The sequence below is a fragment of the Stenella coeruleoalba genome (assembly GCF_951394435.1).
Source record: "Stenella coeruleoalba genome assembly, chromosome: 3".
NCBI lineage: Eukaryota > Metazoa > Chordata > Mammalia > Artiodactyla > Delphinidae > Stenella > Stenella coeruleoalba.
Window position 1 is genome coordinate 103,144,330 of NC_137148.1, and position 13,999 is coordinate 103,158,328.

The following is a 13,999-nucleotide window of genomic DNA, read 5'->3' on the forward strand; positions in this document are numbered from 1 at the left end:
TTCACTGACATTAGACCACAGATGGAAATATTAAAAAAAGGGAAGTAATGACCTTAGGCATATTCTGAAGTGTGAATGCACTGTTTGCTTCAAATAACTTATATGTGAAATACCTATTTGCAATTCTAGGAGGAAAAATATAAAATAATTGCTGTATAATCTCTGTACTTCTTCCATAAAGATTGACTGGGACTTAAAATAGCCTGGGGTTATTAATGCTGTAAATCTCTCCAAAAGAGATTTCAGTGCTTGTTCTTGTTTAAAAAAAACCAAACAAACAGTGTATCATAGATACCACGTAAGTGACACAATTTCAAACTCTATCAAGATTAGACTATTCTTAATGCCCAGAGCTCAAATGAATTGTGAAATTCTTGAATGTTTTTCTTTTTTTTTTTTAATTGTGGTATAGTTTTACAATGTTGTGTTTCTACTAGTACAGCGAAGTGGAGTTCCCTGTACTATACAGCAGGTTCTTATTAGTTATCTATTTTTTACATATTAGTGTATATATGTCAGTCCCAACCTCCCAGTTCATCACCCCTCCCCTGCTTTCCCCTCTTCGTGTCCATAAGTTTGTTCTCTACATCTGTGTCTCTATTTCTGCCTTCCAAACCGGTTCATTGGTACCATTTTTCTAGATTCCACAAATATGTGTTAATATACGATATTTGTTTTTCTCTTTCTGACTTACTTCACTCTGTATGACAGTCTCTAGGTCCATCCACATCTCTACAAATGACCCAATTTCATTCCTTTTTATGGCTGAGTAATATTCCACTGTATATATATATACCACATCCTCTTTATCCATTCACCTGTCAATGGACATTTAGATTGCTTCTGTGACCTGGCTATTGTAAATAGTGCTCCAATGAAAATTAGGGTGCATGTGTCTTTTTGAATTATGGTTTTCTCTAGGTATATGCCCAGTAGTGGGATTGCTGGGTCATATTGTAGTTCTATTTTTAGATTTTTAAGGAACCTCCATACTGTTCTCCATAGTGGCTGTATCAATTTACATTCCCACCAACAGTGCAAGAGGGTTTCCTTTTCTCCATACCCTCTCCAGCATTTATTGTTTGTAGATTTTCTGATGACACCCATTCTAACTGGTGTGAGGTAAATGTTTTTCTAACCAAATACATTGAAACAAATTTTTCTGGAATAGAGAGACAGTTTCTCATGGCTACCTGAACACTTGAAGCTTTGAATTCTAGAAGACTACACAAAAATGACGATGTTATTGAGTCAATTCTTCAAAGGCATCGGAAACAACTAATTACAAGTGATTCTAAGCTGCAGGGGTGGTGTTGGATAGGAGTGAGCATAAATATTCCTTCTAACTCAGGTAGTTTTAGGTCAAAAGTTATTATGATATAACCTAAAATTTTCTTTTCTGAAAACACGTTACTAAATGAACACAATTAAAAATCTTGCATACATGTTATAGAATGATTCTTCTTAGAGAACGATTTTTAAAGAATGCATATAGAGAATATATATTTATTCCATCTAGTTTTAAAAAGAAATCTACTTATTCTTCCACTTCAGCCCTATCAGTTTGCCTACAGTATTTCACTCTAAGACTTCTATGTTTTTCAGGAAGGAAAATGTATACTATAAAGTATTACAAAGAAAAAGAGATAAAGTTGTTTAATTAGGTTCACACCAGGAAAGTTAAGTGCATGCACAATGCATATAATCTATAGAATGACAAAAATAATAATCTTACTGAAGTGAGTATCATACCAACATCTGAAGTGACAAGAATGGCAGATCATTTCAAAATTTTAGTTTTACTATATTTCTTATAGATGATAACAGAAAAGAGGCACTGGGCAATGTTTCCTTAGCTATATAGGTCAGAAGGAACATTTGCACTCATTTTAATCACCATGAGAGCCTTGTAGGAACCAATAAACCCAGTACTAATATTCTAATCTATTCACTAATGGTGATAATCAGAACATCTGGTTAGGGTTTCCCTTTGCAAGGGTGTCCCCCAAGGATTGTATTAGGTATCCAGGTTCTGACTGAGCTGTGTTGACCGTCAGCAACAGCTTCCCTCACCCTATCTCTGCCTACCCCTAGACAGGCACACCACCTTGCCCCTGGCTACAGCCCAGGCCAACCCACATTCTGAATCTAATCTGAGCTTACATAGGAAGCATGCCAATCATTCACTGATTCTAAGAAGCACCTCAACCTCTGTTATTGTTGCTGTAATTTTGTGCCTGTTCCCACACCTTTTGCCTAAACTCTGACTACTTTTAGTCCAGACTCCATCTTGGGTTCCTGCTGTCATATTGGTCAGCACCCACTTTAGTAGCTGACCCTTGACCCTTCAATCTCCTCAGTGTTTCTTCTCTCTGCTCCCTGACTTTCCAGACCTGAGCTCTTGTTTCCCTAGAGCCCCTTGATTGCTTCCTCTTCTCTACACCTCTTGACCTCGCTAGATTGGACCCAGTGGTTTTACATTTATCTCCACTTTGGCCAATCCAAATTCTATGTATCACAGAATAACAACTGGGTGAAAATTCTGAGACATATTTTAAGATTCCAATTTGGATTTAACGCTAACTAGCATTGTGATCTTCTAGAATTTCTATTCATTTACACCATGCAGAAGCCCTATCTCCAAATTTGCTTCCAGATCTAGCATCCTATATTTGTGTACTATCTTTATGATGATAATTATAACCCACATTCTACTAATAACTAGGTTCCAATGTGTTAAAAATTTCCCAGGTATGGTGATCATCCTAAATAAATGAGAATATCTAGTCAATAGACAATTGTAATAGTTTTCAACATGGCTGCACATAAGAAATATCTGGGGAGCTTTGATAGAATCTATTGCCAGGGCCCACTGAAACCAATTAAACCCAACTCCTTGGCACAAGGCATATGTATTTTATAAAAGCTCTCACATGTGATTCAAACTTATAGCTAAGGTTGTAAACTACTATAATAATCAATATGTCAGTTTATTGAACACTGATTTTTAAAATGACCACTTCAAGGAGTGAATCAGACAAAATGTTTCCTGGAACATGGGATATTATAAATAAATACATAAATTCAAGAAGTAAATTGTCCTGTCAGCACAGACAAATCTTACCTTTTAGAAAATATAAACCTGATTTTTGGTCCCAAACTTCACTTGACAGTTATATATACATTGGTTTATCTAAAAGACAGTAACTCATCAATCCTTTAAATATGAGAGAGATGCTTCTTTTGGAAACTGTTCCATTTCCCTTAATAATCTGGTTACATATATTCTTCTCAAACAAGAAGTCAGCAGAGTTCTGCCTCTGGGTCTAACATTATAACTCTTTGGGCTGAGAGTGTTGACCAGGTAAATCACCTGGGTTTACTTGATTGATTATGAATTGATCTCATCACCTTTCCACACTCTTGCTGTTAACAATGAAATTGCACACATATTCACACAAGTATAAAATAATAAGAGTGAAAGACAAAGTCCATGAGTCAGGCAAAATGGATGACAGAAGTAATCACTGTGTATCACTATTGCAAAAATCAATAAAGCAAATATGTTATTCTTTGTAAGTGTCATATTACAATAATGTTTTTCTGAAGACTGTTGTCTGAATCCAATTTAAAGTGGCATCTGCCTGTGTTTGATTAAAACAAAAGGGTGGTTGACTTAATGAATTATTTACAGGCATGCAATATGGCAACAGTGTCATTATGAACTCTCTTCTAAGATCTCCTCTGGCTACTCCTGGCAGGGTGTCAATTTGCTTGTTTTTATGGTAGGTGCATGAAATTGCAAAGCTCTTCAAAGAAATGAGACTCTGCCATTGGACTTAGTAATGCACACAAACCAGTAATAAAGCAATGGTGACAAGGATGGCGGAAACATTTATTTGTCATTAACAATGTGTAATGTGGAGCTGAAGTCAAGAAGTAAGACTTCTTTAAGTCTTCTTTAAGTAATTAGAATTACTTAAAGCTGAAAGCAGCCTTGAAAATAGGCCTAAGGCCTAAGAGAAATCAGAACAGGCCTATACGAGGAACTGAACAGAAAAAAAATGTCATCTCTGTGACCTCTTTCTTCTCCGTTATGTATGCTACCTATTTTTCAGCATCTGCTTGGCAAGGGAGGACTGGGAGTTTGGAGCTTTTATGCCACATGATGAAGTAGAAGAAATTAATAAAAGACTTAAGGAGAAACATTATGGATGCAAGTAGCTTGACACTATTTCCCTTGGTAACATCCTATCAATCCCAAATTTGCTAAAACTTATGTCTATTAAGCCAGTATATTTAGATAGAGAGCCCATTAAGGCAGGTGGTTGTTAGAAGCAGGTCAAAATCCAGGGGAGGCCAAAAATAACAACAAATCCCCATAGAGGAGGTCATCGCTTACCTTCAGGTAAGAACCATGTGTAACTTGGCACAATGCCTTGACTATAATCACTGAGCAATGATACTGGGTGATGGAGCGATTTGACTGAACTGAAATTTCAATTTATAAAAAAGGCCTTGTGAGAAGATTTTATAAAGTAAAATGTGCTCCCACTGGTAATTTCTTCCTACAGTGCCAGCCCCAGAATGTGAGAAGGGGGCTATAAAGAGGATTTGTAGCTCTGTGGCTATTCTTCCAAACTCTTTGGTGATTATCTGCCACATGCTGTGCCCTGCACTAGGCTGGGAGCATAAAGTGGTGAGACGGGCCGCCATCATCCCCACCTTCACGGACAGTCTAGTAGGAAATTTTTTGTTTGGAAGTTTGATGGGTTTTATTTGCCACAGATTCTGGTGGATAACTAGTGGTTTTATCTTAAAATGTGTGCTATACTCTGAGGGTTATAATTGTCTAGAACTATCTTTTCATATTTGAATCAAGGACACCAAAAGGTAAAAGGAGTAGATTTTCTTATTAACTTGTAGAAAGACAAACTCATAAATGTTAATAAAAACATGAACAAAGTATGATTAAGTATGATTTATATTGAATGCTCAAGCTACACACCATCTCGTGATGGCATAAATGGGATGAATGGGTTTTATGGTGAATACAGAAGCTTTGTGCTAAAGAGACCTCCGGTGGATTTGCAGGCCCAGGATATAAATTCAAATTGTGTTTTCCAGTTTGAAGGATGAAGAAGAATTAGGAAAAACACCTCCTCCCCACTGGGAGTGATGTCTTCTTTGAGACATTGTTCAAAGGAAGTAAGAAATTAGTAATCATCAAGCCAGTGGGTAGGACTGATTAATTTTCTCTGACTCTAAGTCACAGATCAAATTCACCAGAAAACTGCCAAAGTACATTTGCCTTTTTGTAGTCCTAGATATAAATTTAAAGTTGTGGTTACCAAGTCTAGTGGTCTTTTTATTTTTATTTTTTAATCTTTTTATGGTTCCTGTAGCCATGCTATTTTTATGCCCTGAAAATGGCAGTAAAGAGAGGGCTAAGGGCATGGACTCTGGTTCCCAGGAATCCTGGGCGTAAGTCTTTTTCATGTAAAAATTGTTCAACTTTGGACAAGCCATTTAACCTTTCTGAGCTGCTGTTTTCTCAGTGGGAGATCTGGAAAATAATAATACCTAAATTCTTTGATTTAGGTATTATTATAATACCTAATTAAGGTGAAATAAGATAATTAATGTAGTTCTTAGTCATTAGACATGCTCAAAAATGTTATATTATCATCATCATTGTTTTAGTTTTCTCACTAATAACCCCTCTGACACTCCTTTAATATTAAGTTAATATGGCGATTTCTTCTAAGTCATATGAGATCCCAGGTTTACCAACTGGTTGCCTAGGAATCATCACATATGAGAAAGACAGGAGAAGAATGATATGTCAACATGAAATCGGAAATTTATGTTGATTGTAAACTTTTACTTCTATGGAGAAATCAAGGCTCTGTCTCTCCTATCGGTATCTCATTCTACCCGCCAACAGGGGGACCTCTGCTGTGTACATCAAGGATGAGGACAATAGGACCACTACCCTACAGAAGAGCGGGCAAAGAAAAGCAGTTAAGGGCTCTTCCTGCCAGTGGAGTACTCTAGATTGGTTTCCTTTGGGATTTATTTTCTCTTTGGAATATTTTCCCTTTTTTCTTCAAATTCCTTCATATTACTTTGTCCCTCCCTCTTCTCTCCCAAGTTACTGGTGAGAGATTTAAAGTTGTCTACTGTTCGGGAAGAGCCTTCTGAAATGGGGAGGTCTTGAAAAACTGGGATGGGATCCATTGGGGGGAAAAAAACAAAACAAGGGAAGCTTCTCTCTAGAAAGTCTTTTTTCCTTGTATAGGGTTTTCACTTTACTGTGTTGTTATAGCTCAAGGAGCAAAGTCAAGGAAAAGAAACTAAATGGGATCTGTCTTCCTTCAGTCACCAAGGTGGAAGGCCACAGGGCATCCAGAAGCTCTAGAACTCACTGAGAGTATACTGGCTGACAGTAGATTCATTTATTCTTTAGAAATATCTGGGTGTGGTAGCCAGCTGATGCGGAGTTCCAGGACGCTAATTCTGTTAGTATACTCTGGAGCACTGGGGAACAGAAGTGATGTTTCTCAACATTTTAACTATTAAATGCCATTTAATTACACACTCTTTGGAAAGCCACATTTAACTGATATCTTGTTCATTTAATTTTAATATTTCTACTGAGTTGACAACACAATGCTATTAATAATACCTGTCATGTAAGGTATAGAATCAGCAAGCAGCCAAGAAAAGTAGAATAAAATATGATCTATTGTTTCTTTCCCACCCCCTTACTGTTAATATCAATTTTGTATTAATTTTCATTAAAATATTTTAAAATAAAGAAACCTATTTAAAATATATTTATATACTGTTGTAATACCTTTTATTTATATATGGGTTTATTATTTCTGAAATAGTCATACACTTTATACAATAAAAACAATAATCATACCAAGTTTATTATTATCTCAATTTAACAAAACAAACAGACACTGAGAGAAGTTATGTCTTGCGTAAGGTCCCAAAGTGAATAAATGATAGAATTAGGAAATAAACCCAGCTGCTCTGAAACCAAGTTTGAGATCTCTTTTCACCTCACTGTAGTTGACTTTTTGTTACAGTATCAAAACAGAGAGGAAATTTGTATTCCAATGGTTTTCAACTTTGTTTTAGCATTGACTTCATTCCTCAAATGAATTATCATGCATAAACCTGATGCACACAACGAATCAAAGTGGGCAGCAGAACATCTGCGGATTCCCCTCTATTTCCATCATGCAGAGACCTCTGAGGAACTGCTACTAAATCCTAAGGGCTTCTCAGAATGTGGTTTGAAGGCACTTAGCATCCAGATATATCCCCTCACCTTTGGGCATGATCACAGGTGGGCAGAAATACTACCAGTTTGTGAGGCCCAGTGCTAAATGGAAATGCAGGGCCCCATGTTAAAAAATTATTGAGAATTTCAAGGTGACAACAGCAGAACCAAGCATGAGGCCCTTTTGAATGTCTGCATAGGTTGCATGTCTGTAAAGCTGGCCTTGTGTGTAGACCAGGATTTACCTTGAAAACCCTTGTACTAAATGGTTTCTAAACCAGTGTTTATCTTTTCTCAATGACCCTTGTCTATGCTGTAGTTCATTCTCATATTCTTATTTGCCTTGGGAAAGCATCATTAAATCTGTTCAAATTATATTGTAGTGGGGTAATTTTTAAATTATTAAAAAATATTTTCCCCCTGCCTACATACCAGACCTTCACTCTAGCTCATAGTAGATACCCATATTCCCAAGGGAGATTAGTATTTGTTTTAAAAAGGAATCTGAAGTGAAAGATATATTCAGCTTCTGAAATGGAAGCTCATAGCTTGAGAGGAGGCATTTCAAAGTCCTTTAAGCTCCTCCTCCCATTCTTTACCCCACCATTACAGTATCAGCTATCAATCTTGGTGGGCTCAGTTAATGACTGTATCACTAGATTGTGACACGGACACAGCCATATGCTCATCACACCTGTCTCCTACTGCTCCTGGACACCCAAGAAGATGGTATTTCCCAGTCTCTCTTGCAGTTAAGTGGCTAATAGTGTAAGGATAGAGTGATGTTTACACTTTTAAGCCTAGTCCCCAAACTTGTGCACTCCTCCACTTGTACAGCTCTTTTTCCTGAGCTGCAGCCAAATGCAGAGGACCCTGTGGAGAACTCAGATACCCTAGAAGATGCTACAGCCAGAAGCTGGAAGGGTCCCAGGGTCCCGAGTAACTCCATGCATCAGAGAATCTTGATCTCCAACAACCCACTGGTCCATATTGGACTGTGGTGGGACCGTGAATAAATCTGGACTGTATTATGTCAGCAAGATTTGGGGTTGTTGCTACAACAGTTAACATTACTTTACCTGACAATACATACAGACAAAATATTTCTGACAATACTGGGGCTTAGCAGGAGTTAAGAAAGATATAAGTAAGCATTTTAAATAAAAGCTTTCTTTCTGATCCCAGGAAATTTGTGTGAGGAGACCTAGAGGGGAGTAGAAAGGAGAGTTATATGGCCATATGTATGTCTCTTTAATCTTCCTCTCTAGGTATCATCTTGGAGAACAGGAGTCCTGTTAAATACATCAAAAGAACTGTTGAGGGTATCATTTCTTGCCCTCATCTTCATTTGTGACTCTGAGAGGAGATTTTCTTATCCTGATAAAAGATGGATCGTGTTAACCTGGCAGGGCTCCATGTCTAGGCAGAGGGGAACCCTGATATTTAGCTTTCCAAAGCATCCCTGGTTCCTGACAGGTGTAGACAGAGCAGGTAGTAGTAGAGTCTGACTGAAGAAGAGGCTAGAGGATTGCTGACGGAAGGTAAGCTGTCTCTCTGGCATGAGCGGCCGAGGGGATAACCAAGCTGGGGCCAAATGGAAGTCAAAGCCACATCTCACAGAAGTCTGGACGAACAGCACAAACCCAAATGAGGGCGAAACAACCTGAGAATACTCATAGGCTCCAATCAGACTGAGTCAAGATCGCAAGTTACCCCAGCTGCAGACTTTAGCTGAGAACCCCTTCACAGTAAGCTGCACATACATGAATAAAAGGCAGAAAAGTTTGGGTAGCAGGGCCCTAACTCTTCTCCGCTCCTGGAAAGTTTTATAAGCCACCTCTTACAACCAATATGCCCAGACAACATCACAAGAAAAGAAATACGGGATGGGAGCTACCTCAGAGAAAAACATGCTTACTCAAAAGATGAAACACCATTAATAGGCTGTTGAAATTACCAGAATGGATTACACTTTAAACAGGATTGAACACTGAGCGATTTTTTTCCTATTAGGTGGGAGATGGGGAGTTGGCCGGGGTCAGGAGTGGGGGGACTGAATAGTGACAGGGCTGGAAGCTCAGATTAGTTTAAGACAAAATATTCATGTTTTCTTTGCCTACCCGAGTTCTGATATGAGTTAAATTTGATGCATCTACTACATAGGATTAAAAGAAAAGTGAACTAAACAATTTCAAACTGTCTGCTAAAACTCCACACACCTCAGGGCTCTCCTGAGAAAGTCTGGCAATGACAGATTTTTGTAGATGGATGTCACTCCTTTTCTTTATTCGGCGGTGCCATGTTTTTTTAAAGTATAACTTCCCCACCTTTATACTTGTGAAATATAACACACAAGAAGGAAAAGGGCATACAACAGTGCCAGGCTTTTCATGCTTTCTTCCTGAGCGGGGCCCTGGGAAACCGAGCTTGCCAAGAACGATGTCAGAAACATCAGTTGACTACCGTGATAACAACATACACAGAAGGCAGTTTGTCCGACAATAAAGTTGCCAAAAAAAGAAATTGCTGTACCTGTGGAAATCTTGAGTAGTTCCACGAAGGTGGTCCATGACCAATAATAAAGGCAGTGCAGAGCAGCTAGAAGTTCTTCTTCTAGCCAGTGGGAGCTTCCTGAGGATTGAGCCATTTGGCGTTGCTGGGTCACTCCAGGAAAGATACAAATCCTGCATTGGAAAGCAATGAAAGGTTTATCAGGAAGGCAACAATCACCACCACCACCACAAAGCACTTCCCTCTCATACCCATCTTAAATTTCACTTTGGTTCGCGATCGAAACCAAAGCCTGTCCCCTGATAACTGGCCACCAGATATAACTGCATGAGTAGAAAATAGCTACAGTGAGTAAGTCAAGTGGGAAGCCGTTTTGTTGCTTTTGCTTTGTGTGTTATCTCCGCGTTTGTTAAGTTGCTTTTACCAACTCTTCTAACCATTGCTTGCGTGCACCAAAATGACCAGCTACAGTTTTAAGTAGTAGTAGGAGAGTCCAAGCAAGCTGGACTATTTCAGCGTTTAATTCTAAAATGGGTGTATAGTTTCTGCATGAGCCAGAATATTTTGGCTCATATCAGATCGTGTCTCTCATCCAGAGGATGCCAAAGTGTTCTTGGTAGGCTGGCTGGGGAAAGAGAACACAGACAGCAAGAATAAAAATGGGATGGAAAGCCCCTGGGATTGATGGTAAAAGTTTGCGCAACACCATGTCCAACTCTTCAGAGTGACGCTGACTTGCCAGGTTTTCTTCCCTTTTCCCCTATCCTGTAAGTTTATTAGGAGGAGAGAGAGAGTTAGGAGAAAACAGCATAGATTTAATGACCTCGTTCCCCTGGTGAAGCATCAAGATCTGTATTGGTTCAGGTGTGCTACTCACTTGCAAAACAAGCCAGGTCTTGATCTGTTTCCTTACTGTTTATGTGGTCTAATTAGTTTTCTCCACCACAGCCTGTAAGCTTGTTTGGGGCAGGGATATTATGCCAGTCAGGGTCCTAACAGGCTGGCACACTCAGACTAGGATAGTTCAAGGAGGGTTTAATAGAGGAAGAAAGGTGGGCAGGGTGTCAGGAGACCACAGGGGAAAATACAGTACCCTGGGAGTAACAGACCGGCAGATACCACCCTAAGCTCAAAGAAAGCCAGAAAAAGAGAGTCCTAATGCTTCTGTTCTGCGACCCTTCATAGAGCCAGTTGGGGGAGGGCACGCCAGAAAGAGAGAGAGAATGCTCCCTTACCTTCCTTGCCCCTCCTGCCAGGCTCACCCATGGGCTGAGCTCAAGGGGAAGCCAGAGGGCTCAGGAGTCCTGAGAAGCCCCCTGAGCACAGAGTATGACTGAGAAGGGCTGAGCGGGGATCTGGGTGAGGCAAACTAAGGATCCTCAGCGCGGACACACTTCCCTTTCTCTTATAAATCCACTGCACCTGCCAACAGTAACCAGCTGTTTGATTAAGAGGCTGCTCTTGGCATTTCAATGGCTCTTTTTCCTTATCTATATAGTAGCAAGGCACCTGCCTGCTTCCAGTCCCCACAGGAAAGGAATGGTTTATATCTATTTGAGGTGCCCCATAAGAACCTGACTACAGGAAAGATTTCAAAGCATAATTTAAACCAAAGCAATAACAGACCCCTAAAAGCTCTGATCAAGAGTCCTAAATAAATTCACCTTCTGTAATTGCCAGTACACATCTCTGTCCTCGACTTTATGAACCAACTCCAGCATCCTGGAGTTTACATCCCTCCTTGATCAATCTTCAGTAAGGAATTTACTTCTCTAATAACACACTTCTCAACATCAGGCAGGTCCCAGAATGACCATCAAACAGAGGCAATGTGAACAGCTGGGAGTATCTGATGGTAGTAAACACAGATGTGCCTGACAGGACATTAACTGCTTAGCACGTTGATATAACTGACTTCCCAACGTTCAGCAAAGCTTTGTAGTCCCTGAGATGCTACTGCCTGAGTCTAATGATTGCTGTGTTCCCCATCCGCTCTTTGGCAGTGTTTTCTGCTGCATTTGATGGAGTGCTTCAGCTCTGTGTTAATTATGAGATCAGCTCAAGGCCCGTGATTTAGAGCCTGGGCTCAGAACCCTTCCGGTAATTCAGTTCCCGTAAGTCTGTGTTATTGGCTCCTGAATTCAGTTGCTTAAGCTAATTAAAATATAAGCTGAAGAAATTCATTTCTTAAGCAAAATTAAATCTGATATACACACTGAATATTGCACCTTGTCATGTCCATGTTTAGCTCAATTCTACCTCTTACTGCTCACTTTGCAGCTTGAGAATTCCCATTTAAAGCAAATGCTTGAATTACTGAAGAGTCAGAATTGGCGCTTTTGAAAATGTTTGGTTATAAAACAACTTGGATAAAGTACTGAAGTACAAAAAGGATTTTTAATGTTCTTTTGTGGCATTATCAGCCAACCATCATCATCATGAGATGACAAATTGAGAGTCTCTTAGTAAAATTGGAAAATCCTTCAAATAACCTGTCCATCACATAAGAGAATGGCATCGTTGGACCTGATAGGCATGAGATAACAGCACTGATAACTTGATGAGAGGTACCCATCCTACCCAATCTAACACCAGTGTCATGGATATTTGCAGTGTTGGTTGATAAAATTAAGAGCAGGCTTTTGCAAGAAGAAAAATCTTTTAGTTTTTTAATCCAAACACACACACAAACACATGAAACAAATACCACCTGGATTCCAATCAATGTGTTCTGTGTCTCTTCCTGTCTAGGTTTCCAGATTTGATGGAGAAAAATCTCTGGGCATGGTCACTTGCTAACATCTCTAACCTGAGCCAGTTGTCTTGTAAATGTATTCTTCAGGCACAGGTGATACTGACCAGTGAACTATACCACTGCTTCTGACAATCTTCTGAATAGCCTCAGACTACTGTTAACTGGTCAAGAGTGTCACTGTCACATAAAGCACTTGGCAAAAACCTTGAAAACTTTGAGTGCTATTTTCTATTAGAGAATTGGTAAAGTCAGGATGGTAAGCAGGTTTTCCCTCTTGGCCACTCTGATTATTCAAACCAGTTATCTGGAGTAACGGTCTCAGAGGGAGTTTGGGGTGAGTCCCAGGTTCACTGGAAAAGAGGGCAGGGTTGGCTGGGTGGTCTTGGAGGTAAGAGGCTAGCTATTGCATCATGCTTTCATCTGTCAGCTTCTACTTTCCATTTTCCACGTGCTGAGATAAATGAATCATAATTTCTTGAAGTATACCTGTGTTTCACAAATCATATATGTGATGATTTTATTATAATGATTGTATAGATATGTATCTATACATTATATATGTATATGTAAATATATAACTTAGCACATAAAATTCTGGAAGAATTCATAGAATTTGGCTAAGTTTAAAAAAGTAATTTAATTTAATGTTTGTTTTAAACAAACCTAAGCTTATAGTAGAGGTGGGAAATATGACAAAATTCCTATAGTTGGAGAATAAATTACTCTAGTTTGTAAAAATTATGCTAGAGTGTAGGGTTGCAGCGATAAAAACAAGCTGGTCCTTACCCTTTAAAAACTTGAATCTTGGGGCTTCCCTGGTGGCGCAGTGGTTGGGAGTCCGCCTGCCGATGCGAAGGGCGCGGGTTCGTGCCCTGGTCCAGGGTGAATCCCACGTGCTGCGGAGCAGCTAGGCCCGTGAGCCATGGCCACTGAACCTGCGCGTCCGGAGCCTGTGCTCCGCGGCGGGAGAGGCCTCAGCAGTGAGAGGCCCGCGTACCACAAAAACAAAAACTTGTTTCTTTTTCTCCTTTTTTTTTTTTTTCCGGTACGCAGGCCTCTCACTGTCGTGGCCTCTCCCGCCGCGGAGCGCAAGCTCCGCATGCGCGGGCTGCGGAGGCTCCGCACGCGCAGGCTCCGCACGCGCAGGCTCCGCACGCGCAGGCTCCGCACGCGCAGGCTCCGCACGCGCAGGCTCCGCACGCGCAGGCTCCGCACGCGCAGGCGTGGCCCAGCCGCTCCGCGGCATGTGGGATCTTCCCAAACCGGGGCACCAACCCGCGTCCCCTTCATCGGCAGGCGGACTCGCAACCACTGCGCCACCAGGGAAGCCCTCTTTTTCTTTGATTTCAACCAATTTCACTCGCACATAGGTATCAGCTATGGTTTTGAGATGAGTCAGTTTAATCACCCTCTAGTGTTCTTTGGCTGTGAATGAT

General features: G+C 40.2%; 1 protein-coding gene across 1 annotated transcript in view; it reads right to left on the minus strand.

Annotated features, from left to right (window-relative positions):
• ZNF608 (zinc finger protein 608) overlaps nucleotides 1-13,999 on the minus strand; it is a 1,156,357-nt gene that overhangs the window by 564,339 nt on the left and 578,019 nt on the right. The window contains exon 5 of the mRNA XM_079918637.1: nucleotides 9,830-9,981. The gene's annotated coding sequence lies outside the window, so the exon portion shown is untranslated. The remainder of the gene's footprint in view (nucleotides 1-9,829; nucleotides 9,982-13,999) is intronic.